The following is a 6,000-nucleotide window of genomic DNA, read 5'->3' as shown; positions in this document are numbered from 1 at the left end:
AAGTCAACGTACAGAACACACAATAACCAGATAGTGGAGGATTCTACGTTCCTTCCCATATTTGTGATGTTTAGGTAGATGTTTAGGTTTAAATACCTTGTGGTAATGCAGATATTTCCTTTTACCTTCCAGTGGTGTTTCAGATTTTATGTCTTGCTGAAACAAGTTATTTAATGAAGCTGAACTACTTTTGGAGTAAAACATCCATTACTCACTCGTTTCCTCACTAGTCAGATGTGTAAAATCTAAGTAAACTTGAATTACTTTCTAAAGACCATGCAGGCTCTTTCCATGCTGATTTGTTCTGCTTCTCTTACTTTCAAATGGCCTTTTAATTGGCCATTAAAGTAGGAAATTATGGCTGATTAGGATCAATCCAAATGCAATGCTTTGGATGGACTGGCTATTTGAATGCCATTCTTTTAGATCCCGTGTCATTTCTGCTTTGTCAGCTAAAGGTCACTTTTAGCTGCATTGGCAGGATGCTTCAGTAACCTCTGCCCTTCAGTTCTTGACCCCAAATGTGCCACAGCCATGTTTGGTGGCAGCAAAGGGGACCAGTTGCAATAAGGAACATCAGAGAAAGTTACTCCGTTTCCCAATTCATAACAAATTGTGCAGCTACACCCAGGCTATGCTTTATGCTCCATTTCAGATGAAAATTACTTACAATGACCTCCAAGAGGAAGAACAGTTTATTAATAATCTTCCTCTCTCTTGAGCAAAGCCATTGTAAAACTTCCTACCGGGTTGTCACTAAAGTTAAGGAGTGAATCTGGAGGTCTTCTGAGAAAGGAGGCAAAATACCATTGCACTTTTTAATTCCATGTACTAAACAGATTTTGGAGTAGCTGCATGAGAATTTTGTTTTTTCTAAGATATTTCTCCAGAGTTTTAGGCCTATGGTATGAGCTGGAGTGAAAGGTTAGATATCTGTTGACTCAGATGAATGGTTTTGCTTTCCAGAAGCTGAGGATATGCCTGTGTGCAAAATATTAACAGTCTTAAATGATCAGGAAACTTTGTACTAGTTTTGGGGTTTACATTTGTTCAGAATGTTTCATAAAGAGCTTCACAGTTTCAGTCCTTCCTGCAGTATCATCATAATCAAAGGTGATGACAGCAGGTCAGTAAGCACTCATGGGCTGAATTTGATAATCATTTACATGTCTTAACAATTTATACAGTTCTGTTGGTGCCTTGGAGTTTTTAGTAGTGATAAGCAGCAGTGTAGATGAAATATAGACAGCAAGAAAACTCTGAGACTTAGCTGGCTTCCTTAACTCCCTTTCTACCTCTTTTACTTCACAATATGGGAAATTTTTGTAATGTGTTCAGCACACATTCATTTTTCTCTGATCTTCATCAAGTATTTGAAGCCCAAATAAGAAAAAAAAAAAAAAAAAAGAAAAAAAAAAAGAAAAAACTATCCAAAGTGGGAATTCCCCAGACAGGGATTCTTACCTTTCACATCCTTCAGTCTTAACAGGGATGAGCCACCCAGAGCTAATGTGTGTAGGGACAATCTGTCCCTGTAGGCTGCTGTGATTATTGGCATCACATAAGCCATAACAATTCTCCCACCACTTCTCAGTCAAGCCTAACTGATTCTAGCTAGAACACCACTTAGATGGTCATGAACATAATAAATACCTACAGTGATGTAACTCATTATCATCTTCATGACTAGAAGACTTTGGAGTATCAATTTTACAACAAAACAGGATTATTATAATAGGTGTTTTTGAGAAAACATCTGCCTTTAATCAAAGGTACAATCACATTTCTGAGGTGGTTTAACTTCAAGGGAAAGGAGGGATTCAGTGTCTCACCAAAGAGACAGGCAGAGCTAAACCCCTTTCATACCTCTCCTTCTTACCTCTGACTCCCAAAAAATCATCACCTGAGCACCCCTGGATCAGTGTCCCTCTTAACAATGCACCTCCAGTGAAAGTCAGACCTCTGTGGGACAAATTCATCCCACATTTCACTCAGTGAAATTGTTCTGGGGTCAGGTTTGTTTTAACGGGCCTGTATTGGTCTTGTTGCCAAAGTCTTTGCAAGTCCTGGCTTCCTACTATGCTTTTCAGGGGTGATTTTGTGGGAATTGTCACTATATCAGGCTGAATAAAACCACCTGATTAATTCTGTCCAGATGTGTTTGTACAGGACCACAGGTCCAAGTATGCACTCTTGCAAGTTTGAAGCATTTCTGGTATATCTTCTTCTACTGTTCTCTGTCTATTAAAGGAAAAATATTTCCAGTGAAGCTGGAACTTGTCATGCAGACAGCATTATTTAGTCACTGTCAGGAAAAGAATACAGGTAAATGCTGCAAGGATACCACATTTGACTGAGAAGCTGATGGTCTAGAGTCACCCTCTTCTAGAAAAGCTTCCCTTATGGCTTCCAGGAACACGTTGTGTAAACAAAGTCCAGGGGCATTACTCCCTAGGTCAAGCTGGAAATCAAAATATAATTTGTTGGCAAATAAACCTGCAATTATTCATTTCTGTTGCAGGACGAAGATCTGCTCAAAACATAAGAAAAAACATAAGAAAAACACAGCTTTTGTTGGTTTAGTGCTGGAGAATCACAGTACCAAATATGATCCCATAAAATCAGTAAGGTTTCTTCTATAGGAGAATTATGAAGGATTTGATAGCACACAGAAAAGATGGGGTGGATGAGATACCTCTAAAACATGAAATAATGGCTTGCAGTGATGACAAAAAAAAAAAAAAAGTATTTAGGCTATTTGAAGCTGGTGGGAATTTTGTGAGCTTTAGAGCAGACCTAACCAGAAGATATCATTTGACTGTGCAAGCTCCAAGTCAATTCCAGGCTCAGTATTGCTCTCTGGAATGCATTGACTGATAGCAATAGCTGAGGAAGCATTAGATAACAGAATGGTGAGAGATATTTGAAATTGGTTGTCTGGCTGTGCTCCTTGGAAAGAACCAGCAACAACACACACCAATTACAGTAGCAAAAATCTCCCCAGCATGTTGACCTTCCTTAGCAGAGCAGTTTTAGAAGCAGAACCCCTCTGGAAGTGGATCATTTGGAAATCTATGAGTCTCTCATGCACTTGAATCCTACAAATTCACTGAGGACTGTGGTATCAGGGAAGAGGCTCAGTGAGTGCTCGTCCCATCCTATGACATCCTGTCAGTGGGTGCACGCAGCGGGAGCTGTGGAATCTCAATTCTGCACTCATTCACAGCCCGGGGAGAAATATTGTCACCTCCATGCCTCTTGGATTGCAGAAGCAGCTGGGAAGCAGAGCAGTCCCTGACATATGGTGGAGTAACCTCTCCTTCTTAGGCAGATTTTTCAACTGGTGCTGCGCTGATAAGGCTCTTTATAGAACAAGCTCGTGCTCGAGTAGCTGCGTATCGCAGTGTCCTGTGTCTTCACTTCTGCCTTCCCTCATTCTCCTGACATATTCTTCTCCACCAGAAGCAAGAGAAAAGGCTAGACTGCTCTGCTGGCTCTCTGCCATGGGTAAAATAATTTTCTTTTCTCTGTCACTTCTGGGATGACTGGCAGGAACCACAGCAGAAACCAGAAACCGGCGGCATTAGCACTGACATCTCCAGCCCTGCCTGGAACCTCACTGCCCTCAGAGTATTTGCAGCCTCTGTAACTCTCCCACCTCTGACTTCAGAGAAAAGAGGGGAAGACTGACAGATCTCTTCACAAAAGTAATATTAGATCACACTGGTGCAATCCCAACTCCAAAATCTGTAGGAGATCCCAAAGACAGCCCAAAGGAAGCAGAAAGTCTTCAATGTTTCTGTGGTATTTCCCTCTTCCTTCAGTGACTCGTACAACCAAAGCTTTCACCATCATATTCCAAAGACATTCCGTAACTGAGAAAATGTCTCTTCATCCTAAACACCTCCAGTTTATCACATTTTTGACCCTCACTCAGCCTTGAGTGACTCACCTATATAATTCTTTGATCTCCACCACCAAGTAGCCTGCTATGACCAACTTTGACTCATGGGTGGTTCTTGCCCTATTTCCTCACCAATTTTTGTGGCCACCTTCCTTAGTTTCTTTTCAGTTGGTTTCAATCATGTCATTATCCAGTATGGTACAAGCCCTCTGTTACCTCTGTGGTGTGTTCCGGGATCTCTGGATGTTTGACTTTTAATTATAGCTAATTTTATTCTTCCAAAACACATTCACTTCATTATTGCTGAAATCTGGACTTCTCGTTCTGCAGAAATTGCACTGGGACATTGGAAAGTGCAGTGGAAATAAATGATCCTTTGCAACAGGTGAAAACGCTTTTGCGAATTGTGAACTGTTTAGTTAGGAGGTATTTTTGTTCTATAAGACTTTCTGCCTGGGTTTTTGGTTGTTTTTCCTATCCTCATAAAAGCAGAAAATCTAACACTACCAGGTTTCCTTGTTGCAGGAAGCAGGTCCAGCACTGGAAGTGAATGTGGAATTTACCCTACAATACATTTGTTCTGCAACCATATACTTTTTCCTGCAAATGCATTTGTAGGAACATGCAAAGGCATGTGCCTTTTTTATTGAACTTTGAGAAAACATGTCAATAAATGATAAAGTCCAGTGACACAGACAGGAACTGAAATTAAAATAATGTGTTGCAACTCTTGCATTTTGAATTCAGTGACATTCACTAGCTCATTTATCTCTAGCTAAAAATAAGTTATCTTCAGTTTCTAGCTAAAAATAAGTTACCTGAATCTGAGTTAATAATCTAGGCTTCTTTTTTTTCTTTACAGAGGCAATAAGAAATTGAATACTTCTACTTGAATAAGAAAATGAATACTTCCTGGGTATATTCAACCCATATTTCAGCAGCTGTTTTGTGATAGGATTGGCACCATTCAGTCTAGTTAAGTGTTTGCAGACACTTACCTCTGTCAGGGACTACAGGGGGACTTGGACAAATTATTTAGGTTGGAACCTTCCCCTAACAAGAAAGGCCATTCTTAGTTAAGAGCTTAATGTTTGTTTTAATTTGATAAGACACGAACCCTTTAACATCAGCCTGTGCAACATCAGCAACAGCAACAGTGAAAATAATTTTTAAAGGCTCTCCTTCAATTCTTGGGAAATTCTCCTTTACAGCCAGCTTTTTCACTGATTTGAAATATCATTTAGTGCAAATGATTTGTCCTTTCTGCCTCAATTTTTGATCCTCACAGAGATGAATGAACAAGTTCCAAGCATCAATTCCTTACTGCTTGAAAGAAGCCTGAACTTCTTGATGAGGAAAAAAAAAACCTGTGATAATGATTGTTGCTCCCACTGCAGTACAGCAGAAGCAGTGGTCATAAACCAGCTTCTATTCACTGAGATGCACAGAAAAATTGAGCTAAAGGAGCCCTCCAGATTAATTTCAGACCATAACCTCCGCGTGTGTGGCGGGTGCTCAGTACCTTGAAGAATGCCAGGATGAGTTACATGCACAACTGCTGTGGGGCCCAGGGTTGCAGGGCAGGAACTGCCTTTGTAGCAGCCATGTAATAACATTGCAGAGGAAAAAAAGAATTAGGGACTTGCATGCCTTCGTATTATTTACTGGGCTTATAATACTGTGAACTTCCGTGATGTAAGGAAGACCAGAATTGGTAGGAAAGCCCACACATGATTTGGAGGATGCAGCAGGAGACATCTGACTGAGAAGTGGTCTTAATCCTTATTAATTGTTCAGCAATCATGCAGGGAAAACTAGGATCTTTTCTGGGTGTTTCAAACTGGTCACCAAAAAAATGCCCAAAGCTAATCAAAAGTTGTAGCTGCTTTTGAAGGGATTGATGAGATTCAATCCCTTGCTTCCAATGAGTTTGTTATGCAAGACCTTGATCATCAAAATACGGACTGATTGATGTCATTAATTCCAGTTAAATACACCTGAAATTGCACATGAAAATAAGTGCAAGACATAATCCTACAAGCCTCTGTATTTTTGTGTGGTTTGTCTGTGTGCTTATCCCCACTGAGCTAAGATTG

Source organism: Ammospiza caudacuta, chromosome 6 (genome assembly GCF_027887145.1).
Source record: "Ammospiza caudacuta isolate bAmmCau1 chromosome 6, bAmmCau1.pri, whole genome shotgun sequence".
NCBI lineage: Eukaryota > Metazoa > Chordata > Aves > Passeriformes > Passerellidae > Ammospiza > Ammospiza caudacuta.
Note: the sequence above shows the minus strand (reverse complement) of the source record.